This window comes from Meleagris gallopavo, chromosome 13, assembly GCF_905368555.1.
Source record: "Meleagris gallopavo chromosome 13, MGAL_WU_HG_1.1, whole genome shotgun sequence".
Lineage (NCBI taxonomy): Eukaryota > Metazoa > Chordata > Aves > Galliformes > Phasianidae > Meleagris > Meleagris gallopavo.
Genome location: NC_139416.1, coordinates 15,228,895 through 15,253,130, shown reverse-complemented (window position 1 = coordinate 15,253,130; position 24,236 = coordinate 15,228,895). Strand labels below are relative to the sequence as shown.

The window sequence follows — 24,236 nt, the reverse complement described above, 5'->3', positions numbered from 1 at the left end:
GAATCTGTCCTTTCCCAGCGGTTATTTGGGGCTCCTCCCTGCCTTTTCTGTCCACTTCCCCTGGGTGCATAGCCATAGGAGGAAGAATTTGGCTGTGGGTTTCTGCATGCTCCACTCAGCACTGAGGTAACACAGTCTCTGACCTCCTGTGTTCCCAGACCTGCCATACCACAGGTAGCAAAGCCTGAGCCATTATTCATCCCCTGATACTCTGCAGTGAAGGATGGAGGTCACTTCCCTTCTGACAGAGGTCCACCCCCTGCCCTCAGCCCGGGCAGGGACATGTCACCCAGATTGGCTGCTTTATTTAACGGAGGATTTCTGTCTAAAGCTCCTGAAAAGCCAAACGCACGCACCAAATGATTCCCGTTACTCTCCAAACCCCTCTTCTTCCGAGCTGGTGCAGAAATAATGAGGCAAGTGTGCTCAAAAGGAGCAGTGTGTCACAATGCCTGTTGGTACAGGATGCTGGATGGGATGGGATGGGATGGGATGGGATGGGATGGGATGGGATGGGATGGGATGGGATGGGATGGGATGGACCAAACTGGGGCTGATTCCCACCTCCTGTAAGACCCACACAGAATCACAGCTGGTCAGGGGCTGGGATGCCTCCCTAAACACTAGTGCTTGCAGATAAGGTCACCACATGTCACAGCCACTGTCAGGAGCCAGGAGATATATTTTCTTTTAATGGAACATGTGGAGGGTCCAAAATGACTGCAGCTGCTATTGCATTAAAAACAGATATGTCTGCTGCCTCCAGGGGCTGGACATGAGATGTTCCTTCCAGCCTCTCAGCTGACAGCTATGTTTCATGGTCTCCTGTCTACTTCACAAACAAAAGCAACCTTTCAGTCCCAGCAAGCAGCCTGAATGACCTCTCACAGCACCGCCTGCTCTGTGGGCATTAATTTCTTCCAGTTTTCTCCTTTGTTCATGACCTTGGGCAGGTCCTGCTGCTGCACTTTGCTGGGGCTTGCAGAGGAGAAGTAGATGACAGCATGGGGTTCAGGGCATCAACCCCCCTGTGTACCCCATGTCCCTCTGTCCACCAGCCCACAGCCATGTCCTGCAGCCCCAACCATAGGTTAATTCCTGATCAGCTTTTAATGAACCCAAACCCCTGCACTGACTCAGGTGACAGATAAATTTATCCCAAGGTTAGGGTGACTTTGCTGTACCAAAATCTATTTAAAGTCAAAGCAAGGATTTCAGAATAACAAGTTATTATACAACTCTAGGCAGCTTCCCATACCCTTTTTTTTTTTTTTTTTAATGTAAAAGGTAACATATTTCCATATTTTGTATGTGCTAATTGTTGGGAACACTGTCAGATGGTTCAGCAAATTGAAAATGACAACATCAACCTGTTCAATCCATTAAAGTTTCTCCAGGATCATAAGGGATATTGTCAGCAAAGTAACGCTGGCATCCCCATGGTAAAGCCATCTTGCTTCTTATTAATGACTGGCTTCACAAATGAGCAGATTTTCTTTGTGTGCACCACTCCATCACATTATCCAGAGGGGCACGGGCACACTGTAGGGTAACCTAGAGGTTAAAGAGAAATCTTTCATCCCAGTGAAGACTTAATGAAGAGAATGGCTGAATAAAATGTAAATAGGTCCCAGGCCACCCAGCCAAGATAAAAGGTTGGGAATAGCTTTCTTCTTGTTCAAGGACCAATGCAGAAATTCAGAGGGATTGCAGTGCCAAATCTGGACCAATCTTTTAAATAAAAGTGATAACACTTTGAGTGCCTTCCTCAGGAGAAACCAAGGAAAACATCCACCCATCCAAGTCTGAGCTGCAGACGCTCAGCTCCGGACAAACACCATGGGAAGTCAGGCATTGAATACCTTGACCTGGATCTTGCCTTCTGTGTGCAGACACACAAGCCAGCTCCAATCCAAATAGCCGCAGAGATAAGTTAGTGCAGTGCTGTGCCCAAGCCAATATACTGCAGTATTTATTTCCACTAGTATTTATCACCTTGGCTGTGGTATTTCCCCAAGCAGAAAGCAGCTGTGTATAACTTCCAGCCCAGAATTTCTGACTAGCCAGGGCTGAAGGCAGAAAAAACTTGCATCTGTTTTTATCCATCCTGATAGGCACATCTATATAAAAATCTACAGGGATGGATCATTGATGGAGAGATAGCTTTAATTTTAAACAGTTATAAACAACGGCTACAACACAGGAAAGGAACATAGGGCTGTTATTTAAGTTAACAGGAATTTTGCTGACAAAATTCCCACTGTTCTGTGTTTTAGGGCTAGAACGTGCCCTGGGAATTGCACTTCTTCCCCCCAGTACCCCCAGCCACTTTGTGTTAGCAGCTCACCAGCTAAGCTGCTGCTCTGGGAACGTCACAGCCTATTAGTATTTCTTTATCTTCCATTTATGCCATCTTGTTTGCTCTCCCGGGCCACTTTAAAGCAGGTTGACATTGCCAAAGAGATTTACTGCGTGTACTTTGTATACACTTTAATTAGGTCTCCATTCATGTCTCTCACCTGACACTTACAAAAGAAATCACTCATAACTTACAAGCGCGGTACGGAAATCGATACACGTCTTGAACATGTAGTGACTTCCAGGGAAATTAAGTGCCTTCATCCACGCATGTGGTGACTACCTCTGCCTCATGGCATGGAGATATATGGGTTTGTTTCGAGGGTTTGAATGAAGCCACTCTTAGGGTCCTTTGGTTAAGTAGAGGCACAGCTGGGATGCTGCACATCCCATCACCACTCACATCAACTCGTGGCACCTAAAGCAAGGAGGGGTGCAGAAATTAAAGCTTTAGCCAGGAATTGTTTCTTTTTGCCATGTCAATTTTTTGGTTTTATTAGACTTCCTGACAGTGTCAAGCTTCAGACATCGTTGTCAATGGTGGGCTGAAACATAGCCCTGTTATATTGCTGTCACTTCAATTTTTGTGTGTGTTTCTCACAGAAATCTGAATGATTGGGCATTTAGCTTTCATGCTCCAACAACACGAGGAGGAAAAGAAAACAACTGCCTATAGTAACAACTGGCACTTTGGAAATGGGAAATTTTGACAGTGGATTTTCTTTTGACTGTTAGGTTATACAACTTTGGGTTTTTCCTTGGGTGAAAGGAGCTTCCAATCACTGGCAGAGAGGAGGGAGGAATTATGGCTTTGTTTCTACATTTGGAGCCTCAGCAACAGGGGTCAAATTAGAGAATCTAAATTGTATAATCTGGAGAATCTTGGGAGATTCCCATCCTTACAATTCAGAGGGAATAAAATCATAGAATGGTTTGGGCTGGAAAGAAAAGAAATCTCTCTGCACACCATCACATCCTACAGATAATCTCAGCTGAAAATTAATCTGTAGGCAGTGTAATTGTCCCATTAATAAGATTAATGCCAGGCACAGCTCTATGGATTATTGAAAAGACAAAGCAGCCTGATCCATGCAATTAGAATGAGATACCTGCATTAATTAGGACCATCACCTGACAGCAGTGGTTACATCAAACAGCTCAAGGAACTGAATCTCCTCTTCTAGTCTCATCATTCTCCCTGGTTTGTGTTTTCAATTGCTCTGTTGGTTTTCTTACATCACAGATACTCAGAAAAACACTAGCATTGTTCTGATGTACAAGTGTAAAATCCTTCCTTTCTCCGCTTTGGTTCTGAAAAAAGTGATAATCTAACCATCAGCATCAGTTTCTGTTTGGTTGGTGTGAAATAGGGTGTCCTGCCTGCCCCATATCACCCATGCTTAGTGCCAGGGCTCTGCACAAATGTTGGCTTTTTGCTGATGCAGCTCCCAATGCACACATATGGATAAGAGCACTGGCAAGTGGTCATCTTGCTTGTGTAGCTCCGTGATGTGCCACTTTTCTCCAAGGACATGACAATCAAGCACAAGTTTTTGGTTCCTCTATTCTGCAACATTAACAGGCAGGTTTCTATCACACAGCTCAGCATCAGCATGCCACGTCACTCTAACAACCATCCCTGGGAAAGGAAATCACTCTGTTCTGCTCAGTTGTACTCATTCCCAATTACAAGCCAAGTATCTCAGTCACGAATGTCAAAACAGATACTGTCTGGTTAAATGATATAAGATAGGTGCAGCTACGCCATAAGCTGTCATGAACCCAGACATGATTGACAGAAAAACTGTCTCCTGATGGGAATCAGCTTAATACTTATGGTGAAGTGATGTCTGCTTAGCAGAGCCCTCGTTGTTCCACATTTGAATAAATGGTGACACTGTTATTGCTATTTGGTGGGGTTTCTGTGTGGGTTTTTTTTGTTTTTGTTTTTGTTTTTTTTTTAAGAACGATTGACACATTTTTATATCTTTAAAAAGTGTGGGACCTTCCAACCTGCTGTGATTCATTCCCGAAAGCCAAAGCTACAATTCTGATGGAAGAAATGCAGTGCTTTTAATCTCTGCACCTCATTAACCACAGTGTGATCCAAACCACTGGTGCCCTTCAGGGGACTGGCACCCTGGGCTGCCTTGAACAGCGCGACCCATAACGGTGAATCACTCCTTTGGTTTCCCCATGCGCAGTTTTGGCTACCGCTCGTTATGCCCAGCTGTGAGATTAATGTGTCCTTCTTGTTATGTCAGGATTGCTGGCGTGCTGTTGTGATCGTTTTGCTGAGCTACAGGAGCTGTTGGGCAGAGCTGGAGCGTCTCCAGTTGTGATGAAAGAATCATGGAATGAGCTGAAATTGGGGAATTTGTGCTAGAGATTTCTCTGCCGAAGCCCTGAGAGTCACCTGCTTCGCTTTGCCAGGTACTGGAATCATTTCTGCCTCATTCTTTATTGTGAAGGAATAAAGCCTTCAGGTTTTCATTCTGGAAAAATGCCTTAACCACACTCCTCAGCTGAACTTTGTGCACCAAGGTTTCCTTAAGTGATAATGTGCCTAAGTGCATTTTCCAAACTCGTGTAGCAATGAGCTGGCAGGGATCACGGGCACACACCACACAAATGAGTGCAATAGGGCAGCAGCACGAGGAAGGCATCCTTTCCACTGCTATCACTGCCTTTCTTACAAACCTGAACTGTCATTGCTTGTGTCTTTATGCTCAAGCATTTCTATCACGCTGGAGTAATAAATATAACTACAGCATGATGAGCTTTGGCATCCCACTCTTCACCCATGTTTTCATGGTACCTGGACACCCCAAGCAGCCAGAGAACAGCCTCAGCCCACAGCTTCCCATACAGGTGTGCACCAGGGAACCTCCAAGAGCACTCATACATCAGTGATGCTGAAGCCTTTATGATTTTCCAAGATATGTTTGAACTCTGCCCATGCTGTTTGTAGAACAGCGAGGTGTTTGGATAGCATTAAAGCTTGCTATGTTTGAAATGCTCTCACTCTGCATAAATTTGTCATGACTGAAGATTATATTAAGTATTAGCACGGCAAAACTGTGCAGCCAGTCTCCCACCACCTTGCACACTCCAATGGGCTTTCTCACTGCTTGCACAAACCAGGAACACTTTCAGCCTGAGTTTCTGATTAGTGAGCCAACCCTGAACTGCAATGCCAAGCCTGAAAGTGAGAGATGCTCTCATTTTTCTCCCATATCTGCAGAGTTCGACTTCTTTCTTTTTTTCTGCCCTGGTGTTTTGCTCCAATGGGTCTTGTTCTTTATTGCAAAGAATGATATACTTGATAAAAGGGAATCTTGGGGCAACCTGACATATCTTAGGAAGTCTTGAACATTGCCAGAAGGCCTAAGAAGAAGCAGTTTAGCTGGCAGATAAATTGGTGTAATAAGTGACCTGACATTTCTTTCATGTTTGACCATATTGCACAGTGAAAACTGACAAAATGTTGTTCCAATTGAAAATATCCTCTCCTGGTTATGTAAATAGTTAATCCTTAAAAAGCCCCACATTTCCCATCAGAAGCTGCATGCTGATTATTCCCAGCTGGCAGTTTTATTCAGCTGCTCTCATTCTAGGCTATTGTTCTAGTTCACCTTAAAGCAGCCATATAAAAACATCCTTGGGAATGGCAGCAGCACCATTTTCTGGGCAGTTGAGGACTTTAAAGCATGACAGCCAAAAAGGCAGATGGAGTTAATCTGCAAAAGTCAGTTCAAAATCAGTAAGACAATACATTCCAGGTGAGAAGATGCTGAACAGTTATTTTAAAATGCCTTGAGACTAGACAAAATGTACTTTCCATACCATTCATGTGTAATAAGTCATTGGCTTTTCTGCATGACTGAATTTCATTTTGCATCTGCGTTGTACATTAAGGCTCACCTGTACTTGTATATATTTATGCATTTTTAAGCCCACACCTGATTTTGGAAGCATTTTTTAAAAATAAAACAATATCAGCACACAGGGGGCAACTGGAGTAAATAGTTCCCTAGGAAGTACTTCTATAAAAGAGCTTTGTTTGTAAAGTGAATTGTCCAAGAGCACCAAGATTAATGATTAATGAAGAAAAGGTTAACAAGTGAGTAAAGAGAAAATCCATGGACTTTTTCATTTAAGTTCCTTCCAATTTATTTCTCAAATACCCATACACTGGAGGCAAGCAGCCTCCAACTGAAGCTATAGGATTTTTGCTAGGACTGTGCCAGACTGGAGGGCTCTGTGCCAGGGCATCAGGAGGATAACAACACAAGGATGATGGCTTTCATCTCCACATGAAAGGGCGCAGACTGTGTTTGATGTCCTCACAATTTCCATGCTTTATCCTCCATGCCCAGCATGCGAAGCTCATGGCTCTCATCTACCCAAGAGATGATGGAAACCCTGGGTCACGCCTCACTCTGTATGTTTGCAACCCAAACACTTTTCCAAACTGCTCTCCAGGCTGAAAACCTGGTTTGCTTGTTTACCATTAGCTCTCACATTTCCCCAAACAAGAGTCGGCCCACGGATAGCCAGTCCCTACCACCTTTGTCTGTTAGTCCCACACTTTTCCAGGGCCACTTTCTGCTGCAAATAAATCTGTCAGTCTCTGAGTTCACTAATAATTTCAATGCATGATTTGTACTATAACAAAGGGGAAAAAAAAAATAGTAGCATGAAGATATACGTTTTTGCCTCTAGGAATTCCTCCATCTGTTGATAGGCCTAGCAGGGTGTGATGCTCAGCCTCTACAGATTTCAAATTAAGGGTTTGCCGAGATACTTAACTGAGTTAAAGACAAATCAAATACAGCAGCTTTAGGAAATTACAGTAACCATCCTATTGTTTCATTCTCACAGCCTCTATTTCAAGCCTTCTGACTCATAAGCAAAGCAAGATTCAACTAATAGTGTAAGAATGGGAACACTGATTAGCAATGGGACAACTCTTATTTTGGGATCAGAAGGGCTACATGACATTTATGCAAGCTCAGCATACTCTTACATAATAAGTCAGGTGTGTTCAAATAGTTTTTAACCAGTATTTGAAATCAGAAATCACAAAACATTTTTAAACCTTTCTGCTGGTGCAAGTAAATAGTAATAATGTAATTTACATTGCATTGCATGTAATGAATAGAAGATTGGCACATGTTGTCCAAAAGTGATAAGGAGAAAGTAATGCCTTGTCCTACATAGTTAATGACTCAAGAAGTGTTGTATGGGTGAATTAGCAGTCACAAACATGAAGGTAGGTGAGCAATTTCCTAGATGCAGTATTGATTTTAAAGATTAACAACATTTTCAGAGCCTGTGTGTGGCCAAGAGTTTTTGCCAGATGTCCAAGTACCTAGCTGTGTAGCTAGAACAAAAACCTAAATAAGAATCTGAATTGAAATAAATGTCTTATTTCCTACTCTCTAATCCTGTTTGAAGCTCTGGGACTCCTGCCATCCTCAACACTGGTTGGTAGACATCAAGCAAATAAAGCCTATGTTGGATTAGTGGATTTTATCCCCCCCCCGTAGGACCTGAACATTTTTCCTTTTCTTTAATATTCAGACTGAAACACGTACTGCATAATAACAACAACCTGAGTCAGATGCAAGATGCATAACTGTGAAAAAGATGTTCACTGCTTCCCAAGCAGCCTGCCAGTTTGGGAAGGAGAGAGCCTGGCTTGTGCTCAAGGCTTTGGGATTGTATCATCATTTTGAATGGAGCCCAGGGTGCATCAGAAATGGGAAAGTCAAACAGCCAGAGGGCTTTCTGATATTAAAAGCACTACTGGAAAAATATGAAAAGGACAAAGAAAAAATCAATCAGATAGAAGCTGTAATTAGTCTATGTGAGATCCTTTCAAGGATGGCCGTGCTGTACTCTTGGTGCTAGCGCCAGCTCTGCTCGTGCTGCCTTGCTCAGTGCTTCCCTGTTCAGGAGGAATAAAATTGGTAAAATAAGCCCGTAGCCAATCCTTTTTTATAATCTTCTCTCTTTTGAATGCTGGACCCCCCACTTGGATCAGAATGTCCAAAGACATCATTTTGGTTTTGCTTGGGAGACGGCTGATAGGAGAAAATGTTTCATTTCTGCGCTCGGTGGGTGGCTCGAGCCAAGCTCGTCTTGATGGCAAGCAATATGCAATTCTGGAATAAATGTCCCTTCATTCAATTATATAGGAAATAATTACAGATGTGTAAAACCACTTAATGGAGACATGCAGAGATCAGCATATATGAATGCAAACTGTCTTTATTCAGACATAGGAGGAAAGTTCATCCAAGCTCCTCCTCCCTCGCCATCTTGTCTCTGGCTGTACCACTACTCAGAGACTCAGAACTTTACTCAGCATCCTTGCTTGCATGCTTTGTGCCACTTTACTCCTCGACTTTGTGCATTTTCCCAGTGGTTTCCTAGCTAGATATTGGGACTGTTTGTAAGAGAAGGCAGGAAAAATTGGCACACAAAGTTTCCTATTTTTTTCTGAGGACGACTAACCCTACTCCATACGCACAGCCTGCTGACTGCATCTTTTTTTTCTCAGCATTAAACCATCTTGAACAGCATTTGCCTCATTCTGAGAAAGCTGTGAGGCAGCCTCTTCCCAGGGTAACACTTCTGTGCACTCACTCAACTTCCACAAGTTATTGTCATCCCCTGCATGCATTAACTTGGAAGAAAAGACTCCAAGTAGCAAAGAGCTTTAAGCTTACATGTTTTACACACAGAGTTGCTGAAGAGTATGGATGGTCCAACTCTTCCTGCTGGTGCACAGCTGCAACATGTTGAGTGATGGTAAATTGTTTCTGACCTCTCAATCCATGTGTTGGCTGCCATTGAGGGTGTGGCTTTTTCTTCCGCATAGCTTTGCAGACTGAATTTTTTGTCAACGTACAAGTAAGCATTTCCTGAGGCCATGACCATGGGGCATTGTGAAAGCTCCAACCAGTTGTGCATAGATGAGGTGCCCAGTCATCGAGGCCAAGATATTTTCCTCATTTTAGAGATGATGGAGACATCTCCCCGATTTTCCTCGTAAGAGGGATATCTGCTTCCACTGTCTCATGCTTTCAGCAGGAAGAGGGGTTAAGCTTGACAACATACAGGAGTCTCTTCACCTATTCCTTTATTACACAGAGAAAATGGTGAAAAGGGGGAGTATGTGGCAATGATAAGCTATGGAGGAATTCCTTTGCTAACATAGGCAGTGGAATAGCCTAGAGTGACAAGAAGAAGCAGATGCACTCCTTGTCTTTACTGCTAACATAAGGGAACAGAATATTTCACAAATTTCCTTATCTTTTCTGCAAAGCCATTCTGAGAGCTCATGCCTTCCATGGGAACAGTGAATGAACAAAGCCAGAAGATCAGAGCAGTCCAAGCCCGCTGCAGGGCTCAGCGTGTTCCCCAGGGAGTCTGAGGTTTGATTCCTGGTTAACTCTGAAGATACACTGGCTGAGATATCAAAAATGCTCTTCAGATTTCTTCCTGTATGCTGTCCATGGGGACTATCCTAATGTCATCTAAAACCATGAAACTGCATCACTTATGCTACAGGACTCCTGATGACCAGGAAATAGTTGCTCACTTACACCTACCTGCCCATTATATTCTCCATAGGACTATTTTATTTGATCTCAGTTTCTCCAGCTGTGCAAATTTTTCACCACCACGTTCCTATTCCTCTTCACAGCTTATGGGTCAGCAGTAGTTTATAATAGGTACACTGGCTGTCCTTGAATTCCCAAAGTGCTGCAGTCAGCAGGTTGCTGCAGCAGAAACTTCTCCTTCTGCCTACCAAGCCACACTGCCCTACAGCTTGATCTAACCCTTGGATATCAGCAATGTGAAAATCCCAAGGATGTCAGCCCACATCTTTTCAATAGCAGCCCAGCATGAGCCCAGTTGAGCTGCCAGGCTGCCTGATGATACTGTTTTATATTCACAATAATAAATTTTCCTAATTTAATCTCTGAAATGGAAGCGCACATTTCAGCTCATGATTTCCAACTTATCTTCTATTTCCTTTTGGCTTTTCAATGTTTCTGAAATGCCTTATGCTACAGGCAAAACACTCTGATTATGATGGGGCTCTTCTTTTAGCAGCTGCCACTGAGCAGTGTCACACATGGAGAAAATGGGAAGTCAGCTCTGCCCAGTTGTCTCAAGCATTTAGAAAGAAGATGGGAGAAAGAGTGCACAGTAAGATCCAGGTGTCAAGTGTTTTGGAATCCTGATTTAAGGAAGGGGATGGGAGGGATTTATTAAAGAATTTAGGCATGGTGGAGCTCTACAAAATGAGTAATGCAATAAAATGCAACCCATCAAAAAGTCATGCTAAGTTAAGCACAATGATTAACTGAGATTTGTCTTTATGGCATCACAGGAAACATCTGTGCACCTCCAAGAAGAGGAAGACAGGAAGAAATTAATTTCCATAGTGTGTCTTAAAGAGGTGTGGCCTTGTTTGTGTGAAGGTAGCAAATTCCATCCCTTCCATAATAGGAGAAATCTCTTCTGATCCAAAGTCCAAGTGAAGCACTAGAATTTCAGTTCTAAAATTAAATCCAGATACCTGACCTTTGCCTTCCAAAAATACTGCTGACATATACTTTTGCTGGTCCCACCTTTATCATAACACCAATACAACTGGTATTAGTATGGGAGCAGAGGAAGGCTTAATAATAACGTATGTACAAGAGATGAACAAATGCAAAGGATGCAAAGCTTTTTGTTCAAGTGTGTACTCTGCCTCTAGTTGTAGAAGATGCTGTATTTATATCCAAACTGGGAAAAACACAGAAAGGCTTGTAGTTACTTGTTGCCTCCAAATAGCAGCTGTTCTGAAGCAGTGCATCTCTGCCTTTTTTACAGAGGGACTTTACATTCTGCAAGAGTAACCCCAGCTAGAAGCAGCTTGTTGTGACAGCCCAGGGAAATGTCTCCATCAGAGCAAACCTCACTTTTTCAGGGTAATCTCTGAACCCTCTCGTCTCTGTTTCAGATGGCTGCTCTCCAAGCCAGCAGCCACAAGTGATACTTCCCACAACAATTCCACCGCTGATAGGGGACATTGATTTGCAATGGATTCATTACCCTCAGCCTGCTTGGGAGTGAGGAGCTGGAATTTCTTGGTCTAATCACTTGCCAAAGGTCTGGCATTTCTCAGCTGCTGGGTCTGGGAAAATAATGAAAGAAGGCACTGATGGCCAAAGTCAAGGAAAACAGTAAGCAGAGCTTCTCCTTGATGCTGCCTGATGGCACTGCCAGCTGTGGCTGCAGGGAACCAGATGACACCATGATGTGGGCTGGCGCACCTGCAAGAGCCAGGGCTTGAGCTCACTGCTGCCTTCCGTAAGAGCACTGCAGCCTTGCAGAGCCAGAATGCAGTTGCCTCCCTGCAACCAGTGCTCTGTCTTGGCTGCCACTCATCCAGGCCCTGCCTGTTCACAGAATCATACAGACATAGAACGGCTTGGCTTGGAAGGGACCTTGAAGATCACCCAGCCTCCTTGCCACCCATATCAGGCTGCCAAGGACCCCATTCAGCTTGGCCTTAAACATCTCCAGGGATGGACATCAGCAAATTATTTGTGATCACCTCCCTCTCCCCATTGGCCATCTTTTGATGCAGTCCAGGATGCTGTTGGCCTTCCAGGCTGCAAGCACACACTGCTGGCTCATGTACAGCCTTTCATCCACCAGGACCTTCTCTACAGGGAGATTTGGTCTTCAGTGCCCAAAATTACCACTAGCTCATAGGAAAGAGCACTGAGATGCAATTTTAGAAGGAGCACAGCTGCACTCGTTGCCCACGTAACACTTTTCAGCAGAGCAAAGGCAGTGCGTGTCCCAAAACACCACATCCCATCATTTTTTTTTTTCCCCTGCAAACTTTTTTCACAGCATCTCAGATATTTCCAGTCAGAGGGCTGGAAAAAGCAACAGCGGGAGGACAGATCCTGCAGGACAGCCAGCTGTCACCCTCTGGCACTGGGGGTGGACCCTCTGCCTTGCCTTAACCAAAGTGGGAGCTGGAATTTCACAATTTCAGTCAGCCCCATGCACCTTGAAAATGTGAGGGATTAATTTAGCCCCCTGAAACATTCCTGCCTTCCAAAGCACACCATGGCTCTCATTTAGAGCCTATGTATCTGTGGATACATTTTCACATGTGCTGCAGGGAAGCAGGGATTATTTTTATTCTGAGGAAGAAAGCGGAGCACAGCCGATGTGCAGCCAACAAAAGATGCAAAAGTAACGCAGCACTGGGAGGGAGGGTGAGGAGGGAGGGCTCACTTTCAATTAGCAGCCCTGTTTTGTTCACAGGGTGGGCAGACGCTGCAATCCAAAGAGTTTTGCAGGAAGACGATGATTGCGCAGGACCAGAGCCCTCTGCCAAGGATGCTCACATCTCCTCATGAGGCAGAAGAGCGCAGTGCCTTCAAACATTCATCAGACAATGAGAGCAGCCACAGTCGCCTATTAGCCGCTGGCAGAGCGCCGTGTGTTGATGGACAGCTGCACATTCAGCTCGGTTTCATGTCTGGGAGATGTTCAGCACGCGTGCGGCTCAGCCCTTCTGCCAGGCTCCTCTTCTATTCACAAGAGCCAACTGTAAGGCTTCCTTGCTGTTTTTTGGAAATTCAGAGAGGGCTTGGCCTACACAAACCTGGTTGAAATCCTCATATTGCATTCACTAGCAGAGTTCATGTGTTTTTTGAGTTGTTGAAGACAGAGCCTGAGGTCCATTCTATGATTCTACGATTCTGTGATATACAAATGTATTTCTAATGCTTTTCCATTCCCAGTCTCTCCATTCCAGTGTTTCTTTGGAATGAATTTCCACCCTACGATGCCCATGGCCACCCTGGCTGGTTTGTTGGGCTGTGTGGTGGGTTTGCCACTCAGGAGCTGGTCTCTGATCCTTATGGGTCTCTTCCAACTTGAGATGTTCTATGATTCTATGACTCACATCCCTTTGGTTGTTGCATTAGACCCCGGAGTTCTAATAAGGCAATCCAAAAGTGAAGCAGCAAATCCCCAGGTACATTACACAATCTCTGTACTTCCTCATAAGATAAATCATAGCTCTAATTTGCTCTCTGAATTTAACCTGTCCCTTAATTTCATTTTGCTTTGAGCTCCTGGATATAAAAAGCTACACACTAGGTAATGTTATCCTACAGTAACACAACACTGAACCTGATTATGGGAGGTTGGGAAATTTCTGTCTCTAGGGGACTCAGGAACAAATTAGATCTAATCAGGAACATTTCTGGCATCACTGATCCTGCTCTGATACATGAGGGTGGAGGAACCTTCTTGAATTCTCTGTCTACTTGATTTTCTCTTGGCAGACGCACCAGCCTGAGAGGGCATCCACAGGAATAGGTAATTGTGTTCAAAGAACACCAGGAGATCATCTGGGATGATGTCCCAGTAACTGTGACCTGCTGCACATCATTTCAGCTTCTTTTTTCCTTACCAACAGCAGAGAAAAAGGCAGGGAGAGGAGAAACAAGCAAGTGGGAAGGACCAGATCAATCAAAACCCATAAAAACTACTTAGCAATATCATGTCACCTTGAGATCCTGTTGAGCAATACTAACTGCCATGGTTTGCCTGTGAGCTTCTCAAAAAAAACTACAGAAACTGAATATCTCTAAGATGGTACCCCCCAGCCAAACGCGAAGGTAGCAGTCACAAGGCTCACAATGTGCTCCAGCCCACAAAGCACAGCAGCATCAGTTTGATTACCAGCAGAACCAAACAGATTCTGCCTCCACTGAAGTCAATCACACCACTGTGTCCAGGAGTTTCCCCAGAGCAAACCTGAACTGATTTCATTACGCAGCAAGCAGACATTGCCAGCTGAGCTCTTCGAAAATGTAAACGCTTTCCCATCATGCATTATTTTCCCATTATCTTGAGTGCCTGTAAACCTATTGCCTTAATTTTCATAAGATTTCATAGAGTTCAGTATAAATACCTGCTATCCATCACAATATTAGAAGAAAAAGAAACGATAATAACTTAATTATCTCTTATGCAGAAACTAATTATAATTCTCTGGGTTCATAATCAATACTTTAAAGCTGTTCTATCTCAGAGAACAGTTTGTCAATATTTTATATACTGTTAATAATTCATGGCTTTATTACATAATCAAACAGGAATCTAACTCCAGAGAGGCCTAAGCACAGAAGGAAGCAGCATGGGAAAAAAAACGAAGTGGAGGAATGCAAAGCCTTCAGGCAGAACGTGAGGGTGCAGTGAAGCTACACCACCATCCTGCTTGCCTGCAAGGATGGGGCTGAGTTCATAGGACAGATAAGTTGGTTAGAGGAAAGGAAGAACGTGCCAAAAAATGTATGCCAAGAGAATCAGTTAGAAGGCAATCTGGCATTTCCCAAGTGTGATGTTGAAATTTACTATTTCCACTTGGAGAGGGCATTTGGGAGTGGAGGAGAGAAAAGGACTGTCTCTTCTGAGAGGCAACCAGCACCGTATGGGATCAGTTGTATCATCAGATCTTTCTTAAAACTGCAAAGAGTCAAAGTTAAACCATTCCTTGTTTCTTCATGCCCCTCCTGCCTAAAAATGAAACACTCAACTCTTGTTCTGCAGTGCTGCATGTGATTACTCTAGTGTCTGACCCCACATTACTCAGGATGACCATCAGGGACAAAACACAGTTTGTGAGTAACCACTCCAATGATCAGCTCAGGAAATATGAAAACTGCCTAAAATCAATGAGACACATGAAAGTACAAACTATGTTTCTGTGACATGAAAAATAAATAAATAAATAAATAAATAAATAAATGAAAGATGATTTAGGATGACACAGTTGGCATTTGAAATAGCTCATCACCACCTTTTGAAGAGGAGAGAAGTGTGCTCCTTAGGTCAGCCTGACATTTGTTGTCCCACATATGGGAAAACACTTTTTCCTGCAAGTATGATGTTGCATGAGGAAGCAGAATGGGGAAAGTGCTGGCTGTAATGCTCAGCAATTGGAGACAGCTGCCTCTGCTAGTGAGCTATAACATGTGCCATAGGAGAACGCAGAGCCCACTGCAGAGATGTAGCTCTTGTAGGCCATGTAGAGAGACTTGATAAAAGATGACTTCTGCCTCCAAAAGTGCAAAGTCTAAGCAGGTGCGGCGATGAAATCAAGGCTCAGCACCACTTCCTTACCAAAGAGAAACCCCAGCAGAGAAGCAGTACGTGCTCTCACTGTCACAGGGAGCGCGCAGCTCTCATCTGCTGTGTGCCACTGCTGCTTCTTGCGCACAAAACCATCCTTTCTGCCCGTTTGTTTGACTTTAATGAGTGCAGAAGGGAAGTGCGCCCTGCATTTTCTTTCTCTTAGAATTTGTATTGCATTTCATTAGGAACAGGTTTTGTATGTCTGTAGTGCATCCCTGGACAAAGTGGCTCTCGCCGCACACTTGTCATTTTTTTATTATGTTATTCTTTTTATATCATTATCAACGTTTTATAAGTGTCTATAAAAATAGGTGTAGGAAAGTGAAAGTCTTCAGAGTGAGTAAATGGACAATGTGCTAAATGAGTTATGTCTCTGATGCTATTATCTCTAAATCAGCATAGATTATTCAGGCTGGGGGCTTTTAGAATCATAAGTGGCTGAGATCATTTCTCAGTTCATCATCCTATTACACATAATGAGAAAATACTTCTAAATAGGAAGATTACTCTGTCAAAAGATCCCCCATGAATGATTCCCCAGGCACTGACAATGTGTATTAACTCTTTTCTTCCTACATGGGAGGGATGAGAGAAGCTCAGTCCTCAAGGATTACCCTGAAACGTTCAGCAGCTCTGAATTTGCTCTGCTCTCCTGGGACCCCTTTGCTCCATGCTTATGTTTCTAACAGCATTTTCTTGGTTTCCACCCCTGCATTTGCTTTCCTGCAGTATGTAAATTCAGCTGCCGGTGCTGAACCTGGAATGAGATAAAGCCTCTCAGAAATTCATTTCATTATTTTTGAGTGGTTCTGTTTATGTCAGTTTTAAGGTTCCATTCCACCAAGTGCAAATTGTAGCATTTCTCCAGCAAGTGATTTCTGGCTGCAGCTTGACAAAGCGACAGCTCCCTTCCCTTCCCCAGATGGGGAAGATCTTCAGCACACAGGTGATGAACGGCCCTCTTGTTCCATTATTTCCCACACTGCCACCGACTCATTGCCTTATTGCATGGGTAGAGTTATTAGTTTTACTTATTGGGCAGCACGTTTCCAAGAAGCCATTTAACGCACAGTTTCATGAGGCAGTTTTCATGGAATATAAACTCTACATTCCAGCTCTCAAATCAAGGATTCCTTTTACCTTGCACAGAGCTCTGTGAAATATCCCTTATGTTTGTGCAGGGCACGGTGAGGTTTCAGCACATCCCACCCGCAGCCAATCCCACCCAAAGGATGTTGTTACTCCGCCTGCGTCTGTTCCCAATCTCACATAAAACATCTTTTACAAGAGAGGATGGAGCAAATGCAAATGTGTATCTTCTGCATGTTAACACATACAAAGAGAAATGACTCCTGCCAACTTCTGCCCAGCTTTGCCCTTGTTCTCTTACCATCCTTCTCTGCATGACAAACTACCTGCACTGATTTAATTATTTACTGCAATTCATGGGGAGTGAGGATTTCTTTCAGAGAGCCCCACATTTACTAACAGTGCTTGATGTTTGCAAACGTGATATTTCAGAACTGTTTGGATGGTTCTGTGGGCAAACATCAATCTGATGGGTGATGATGGGTGGCAGTTTACAACAAGCATTTCTTGCACCATCACAAGAGTTGGAAGTCTCTTGATAACATGACGTCCCACCACCAGGCAGAGGTTTACTCTCTTTAATTGTTTACTCACATAAAACTCGGGGAGCAAGAACTTACAGAAAAGGGAGGCTGAGATCTAATGTGAAAGAGAATTGTTTTATGCTTGCCTCCTGCCTGATCTTTATACTTTATACTTTTATTTTTACATTGGCTGTGCCAGAGGCAAGGTATTGGGTTAAAGAACCCCACACCGCAGCCAGTAAGACCAGAAGCAGGTTTTGATGAGCAACCTGAGCCACCTTTATAAAATATACATCCCAGCTATGGCCAGGCTTTCTGCGTGGAATAGTTTTCCATTATTCTTCAACCGTAGATTCATAATTACAGCAAGAGTAAACCAGAAGGTGCCCACATTTACAAAAACACCACTGGAACTATCAGTGACTCCCAGAAGATCTATTCCACTGGAGTTTTGCACACACATCTATATGTGATAATGAGGGGTTTATACGCTATGAAATGCAATTTTAGAATAATAAAAAAAAATTGGATACATCTGTTTTACTTCATGCTGTCTTTCTGGACTGTGTTTGGAGTTGCTGAAAGTTATTCCTTTTTTTCCCTTTGCTTTGGCAGGGGTCGATGGAGTGCTGGGGCTACACCCCTGGGCTGCCTGTACACATGGTCAGAGTTCAGGCCATGCTCATGTACCATATGTGTTTTTGTTATTACTCATTACTGTGCAGGCAGAACCCACCACGCTGACAGCACAGTAGTCAGACATGATGGCTATGCACTGGGATGCCATGTTGTGCTGGGATGCCACGCTCATTTAGACAACTAGAGCCCAGAGCACATGCCTCCAGCCCTGTGGATTCAAAGAGCAGCTGGAAGCCCCTGCAGAGCTTCACAGGTGAAATTGGTCTGCTTTTCAGGACCTTTAGGAGCTTGAGTTTTGCTCTTATAAGGTATGGGGCAGAAGCTGGGAGTGTAGAGGTTTGAGAAGTGAGGCTTAGGGCAAATCCCAGAGCTTCACCTTTTGCCTTTGCAGGAAGACAGCTGCCAGTTCACCGCCTGCTGGAGCCTCTGGAGGGACTTGGGGAGTCCAGGAAGATTCCTACTGTGAGTTGCCTCATCTCATGGATGATCTCATGATCATATCCATGAGATATCATCTCATGGATGATATCTCTGTGAGTACAGAACGTTGCATAGGATGTCAGAGCTTGACTTTCCCTTGTATACAAACGATCTTCTCTAACAGAAACTTTTCCTTTTGCTCAATTGCACATATTGATAGCAATTGTAACAGGTGATTGCTGGGTGGGACTGAGCATAGTCCTGTTATGTCCCTTCAAAGGGTCCTTTCTAGCACATTAATCTCATCTTGAGGGCATTTATTTTTTTATCTGCCAAACAACATTAGTATTGGCTTCTGATTTTAAAATGCTTCATAAATCATCTCCTTTCAGCTGCATTTTGGAGTCAGTACTATTTCACTTTTACTGTTTCTTGAAGCTCCCCATAAAGTACATTAATTTTTCATTAAAGAAAGAAAAAGTCTGTATTTCTTTCCAGAATAAATGAATTTTGTAACTTCAAAATATCTTGTCTAATGATCGCCATCCAGCCATTTAAAATAAAGTCTTTGGGGACAGATGTCTTCATCGCTGAGCAAACTTTAAATTGATTTTCCACTTTCACTGTAAGATTCAGTTAAAAAGAAGCAAAGACTGTATTTCAGTACTGATATGCTCCCGACATGTACTGTCAAAGTCTGCACTTGCCATTCTTTTGGTGGGAATAGCTGCTTTAGAAATGTTTATATATTATCAAAATTAGGTTTCAAAATGAGCTACAGTATCTATATAAAGGGGAATAATATTATTTTAGAGAAACTAATTGGAAACTTGTTTTTTGGCTAAAGTAGTTATTATTTCCATTATGGCAAGCTGGAAGTAGATGAAATTCGCCTTTATCTTTCCTAGCCTGGTGTCTCCAATAATTTATTCAAACTGAAATTAAAACCTGACACAGTCCCAGTGAGGCATTTCACACCAGTTAAAGATTATTCTTCTGTAAAAGAACTTTTGTTCAAAAATTTCATTATGTTATTACAAATGTATTTATTATAGAAGGGTGATACATAAATCAAAAGCTATCTGTTCTTGTGTGTGTGTGTGTGTGTGTTGTGTGTGTGTATGTGTGTGTATATGTTTATCCCCCTAACAAGACCTAAAACTGTATTTTCTTTCCTAGGAACGTAAAATTTTAAGATAAGAACCACTGTTTCATATATCAGGGAGGGAATGCCTGTGGAAAACATCTGCAGGAAAGCAAAATGTTCAGTGCCAAGTGGAGCCTTGCAAGCCTGAGTGCATACAGAGGCAAAGTCCAGTTGGGCATGTGCAAGAAAAGAAGAGTAGAATCACCATAAAATCACAGAATGGCTTAGATTGAAGGGGAACTTAAAGATCATCCAGTTCCAACCCCCGTGCCATGGCCTGGATGCCCCCCACCAACTCATCTGCCCAGTGCCCATTCAGCCTGGCCTTGAATGTCTCCAGAGATGGGGCATCTGCAAATTCTTTGGGCAGCCTGTGCCAGTGCCTCACCATCCTCTGAGAACAGAACTTCTTCCTAAAATCTGTTCAGAACCTCCTCTCTTTTAGATTAAAGCTATTCCCCCTACTTCTATCACTATCAAACACTGTAAAAAGTTGGTCCCCTTCCTTGTTTTAAGTTCCCTTCAAGTATTGGAAGGCTGCAACAGTGTCTTCCTGGAGCCTTCTTTTCTCCAGGCTGAGCAATCCCAGTTCTCTCAGCCTCTCCTGATAGGAGAGGTGCTTCAGCCCTTGGATTATGGCCCTTCTCTACATCACTCCAACAGTTCTCCGTACTCCCTGCATCAGAGGCCCCATGCCTGGACGCAGTACTCCAGATGGGTCCACTCAAGGGCAGAGCAGAGGAGGACAATCACCTCCCTCCCCTGCTGGCCAACCCTCTTTTGGTGTAGCCCAGAATACTGTTGGCTTCTGGGCTGAAAATAAAGCAGAAAATAAGGCTCCTTTGCACTGAAGAAGGAAAGGAGTGATGTTGAGTCTCCAAGTTGGATGGTTAAAAGCTGCACAAAATAGCAGCTAGCTGTGACTTTTGGTAAGGGCTACAGACATAGGTGTCATCCTTGGTGAGTTTAAAGCTGTGAGCCCTCTGCAAAATGCCCTGGGTGGTTTGTGCAGCTGGGGGTCAGCACAAAGCAAACTAGCAAAGTGTGCAGTGCCACAAGAGCACTGGGCAGGCTGTAGGAGCATGTGAAAGCAGTGGGGTGAGAAATTGCATTCTGTTCTAGTAACTAAAGGATATGGAGAGGGGTGGGCTCACAGGAGTGTGGGCAACTTTCAGACTGAGCAGAAATTTTCCGAAAGCGTAAAATTATAATTGCATGAGGAAAGGGTGGTTAATAATTTTCCCCTTTTAATTCAAACGCACTAAAGTTAATTGCCATTTGGCAGCCTGAGATACACAAATTAGGGGAGTCTAATTCTGCTAATCCTCACTCTAAGTTGCAGGGTATTAAATACAAACATGATAGTCTAGCAAAGGGACAGATCCTGCCTCTGCTGAAACCAGTAGGAGCTCTGCCATTGACTAGAGCAGGGGTCAGGCTCAGCCCCTGGGTGAGCTGTGCAGATAGGGATGATCTGGCTTGGATGAAGGGGGAAACAGTGGGGTTTTTCCTTTTGCATTTGGGCCTGGAATCACTCAGATTCTCAAATTCTGCCAAACTTCCCCAACCCCATCACATTTCCCATTGCAGCTGCTTTTGGCTGCACAGACACCTACAGGCTGCATTTTCTGTGCTTCTCCATTCCCCACTTCATCCTCAAACTGATTAAATACATACTGGCAAAAATATCTCAAAAACCAATGGCTGTAATGCAAACTGGGCTATTTCCTTGAGGAATTTCTTCCCTGTTCAGCCTGCAGCAGTCTATCTGCTATCCCAAATTCCCCATGTGCTGTTGCAACCATGTGTTATATCGCACATCTGATTTAAGCCCAGCAAGGCTTTAGTTCATCCTCTGGTGAGTAAACCTAAGGAGATTCCAGAGAAGCAAAGAAGCATGCTGCCAGAGGCTGTGTTGGGTTTTGAGATGAGTGAAAGTCTGGCTATAGGATGCAGTATGGGTCTATGCCTTGCAGCACTGGAGACCTTTGGTTTGGAGCTCTGCCTCTGAGCCAGGATAAAACCATTTGTCCATCTGTGTGAAATGTCTCTCTACCTGCGTAGCTGAAGTGTAATTAAAGGTTGATCCACTGAACAGGACTTAATCTCTTATGGCATGATATATTTGAGCCAAGCACCTTGCCATGACTTGATTTGAACTCCTGTTTACAAATGACACTAGATAAATAGTAAGGAGATAGTCCAATCAGAAGCGGGTACTGCTTGGAAACACCCATTTGGCTTGAAGTATTGCAAGAAAATCAATCTGGGATCTCTACAGAGCCGAGTAAGAACATCAGTCTCCAAATACATCTGATGTGAGCCAAGCCTCCTCATTTTTATTTCAGTTATCACTGACATTTCAGCTATTATTCATCAGTTTAGAAGGAAAAGAGGAACCTACATCATTTGCAAAACCTATATGGTCTTTCCAAACATTTTTCCTGCCCTCCCAGTGATGATTATTACACACTGCTATAATTAAGCAGATTAATTTACATTTCCCATCATCTGAGGATGGAGTAGCAACACAGATTTATTTCTCTCAGTCACTGTTCGTAGCTGCAGCAGCATTTGCTCTTTCAAAAATGCAGCAGCGGAGATGCTCTGTGATTCCAAATGAAATAATTTTGATGTCACAAGAAATGTCATTAAAACTACTGCAGTCTTTTAATAAGCTCCTTCTTAGGAGGATGGATTTTCAGCCTCTTCGTGTCAGCTCTGCACAGAGTAACTACAGCGAAGCTTGGTGCCAGTGTCCCTCTTACAAAATCTGTTTCTCAAGGGTTTATAATTATAACATGCCCATAAAAATTTACTCATCTGAAACCCAGGATATAGTTTCTCAGACAGAGAGGAAATATTGCTCACTGAACTTGGTTTAAATCAATTCCGAGTTTCAAGAATCCAAAAATAATAAGGTTTGTGGGTTTTATATGCTCTTTCTGTGGTTCCATAACTCAGAAAGAAATCACTTTGTAGAATAAAGTGTCATGTTTGTTTATAAAGCAGAGCAGGGGAGAAGCAGATAAAAGTTCAGACTTCTTATAGTGGCTACTGAAAATCCAAAGAAAATAATGTTCTCCATTTCCCTATGGTGCCCTCACACTCGAAGCTTGTCCCGACTAGCTGTGATGATACACACTGCAGGATCCCAGCGGGGCTGTGGGCCCCATCCTCGTAGGTGTAGAGAGCTGCTCTAAGCAGCTGGGGGAGTAAGGGATGGAATCACCCACAGCATTTTTACCATTTCCCCCATTTCTAGCTTACTGCAGTTAGAAGGAAAACGGAAAGCGCCCTCCTAATAATTGCTAATAAAAGCATCGATAAACGATCCTGCACAACTGAGTTCCAATGTATACTGGCATCACCAAACGCCTTGCAATATTTAGCCTTTAGCTTGTATCGACGAGGAAAATAACACTGCTGCTGAACTGAAATATAGATGGCATAAGCAAAGCCCAGCAAGTACAGAAAGACAGAAAACAAGCCCTGTGAAATCTAAAAGCAATATTTTTAATTTCATTTGGAATTCATATTCAGGTCGGTTTTGTACAGTTGCACATTGTTCAGTCTATCTTTGTCAGCTCTTGCCTATTAGAAAAAATATTGCACTTTTCAATGTTCTACCTCTGTATCAAATTGACAGGGTCATTTTTCACAAGGCAAGCTGGAATTAAGGTGACATTAAACCATTTTGCATACAACAAATAAAGTCATGCTGCAACAACAGTTAAAAAAATAGCTGTTTTCTTGGTGTTATTTATCATGCCTTTCCAAGGCAGTTTTGGCGAGTTCCTGAATATCCGCAGATTTGCTAGCCTGACATGATATTGCAAGTTTGGAAATCATGTTTGCAGTTGTAATTATAATATTCTCATTTTCTCATTCTGCCTAGTATTACAACTTCTTTAAAGTCAGCCCCTATAAGGAACACTGTCTGTTTGTCAGAGTGTTATTTCCACAAAGTATTTTCTCTTTTGAGGAGTGTTATTTCCATCCTGCAATATATCAGGTATTTCATTCACACAAAATGATTGAACAAATGATAAAAAGAATCACCTTATCAAGGAACATGCTTATAAGCACATTTTGCTCTTCCTTCAACTTCAGGCTTTTAGTATTACTGACTCAGATCCCATATGTAAAGCAATATACTGAGTACTGTATGGGTCTTAGAGGAAGTACGCATATTTTCCACAGCTGGCTGAAATCCAAACGTATTTCTAAATCCTAAAGAAATTCTGCTCGTGAGTCATCCTTGTAGTGCAGCGTAGGAGAGTGTAGCTGTGTGGGAAGGGTGGGCTCTGATGAGGAGCACACAGCACTGTGCAGAGAGATTTGATAATAAACATCATTACGATGGTTTACACAGCTGTAATGGTTATCCGAGACCTCAAAAGCTTTGTTTCTATGGCAATCCCAAAAATCCTAGAAGAGATGTTGAATGCAAGACAGATGTTTGGGTAACATATCCTCAGCTTCCTGTTTTCATACGTTGTTTCCCATCCAGCCTCACAACTCAGTTCACACGTGGATCTATAAAGAGGTGCTAAAACCTATTAGAGGGGAGATCTTACTCTACATTTGGGCTGAGATCAACCAGTAGGAGTTAGAGAATCTGCAGAATAGATAGGGAGCAGTAACACAAAACCAGTCACTTGGTCCAGCCCCATGGCATGATGCAGTCTATCAGTCTTCACTGTTTACCCATCATCTCTTTTCTCTTCAACCTTTTGTTTTCAAATGTCATGGAAAGCTAAGCAGCTGGATTTTTCTGAGTGAGGTTTTAAAAACGCATTTTTCTTCCATAATAGGAA

The 24,236-nt window shown here is 43.1% G+C and overlaps 1 long non-coding RNA gene across 12 annotated transcripts in view; it reads left to right on the top strand.

Annotated features, from left to right (window-relative positions):
• LOC104913048 (uncharacterized) overlaps window positions 1-23,158 on the top strand; it is a 59,809-nt gene extending 36,651 nt beyond the window's left edge. For 3 of the 12 annotated variants that reach the window (XR_014886208.1, XR_014886198.1, XR_014886197.1), the window contains 5 exons: window positions 4,356-4,530; window positions 4,623-4,791; window positions 12,712-12,999; window positions 17,936-18,102; window positions 18,241-23,158. This is a non-coding gene — a long non-coding RNA (uncharacterized LOC104913048). Of the gene's footprint in view, window positions 1-4,355; window positions 4,531-4,622; window positions 4,792-12,711; window positions 13,000-17,825; window positions 18,103-18,240 lie in introns of all 12 variants that reach the window. The other 9 variants (XR_014886200.1, XR_014886201.1, XR_014886203.1 and 6 more) reach the window with 9 other exon arrangements.
• Window positions 23,159-24,236: the final 1,078 nt, after the last annotated feature.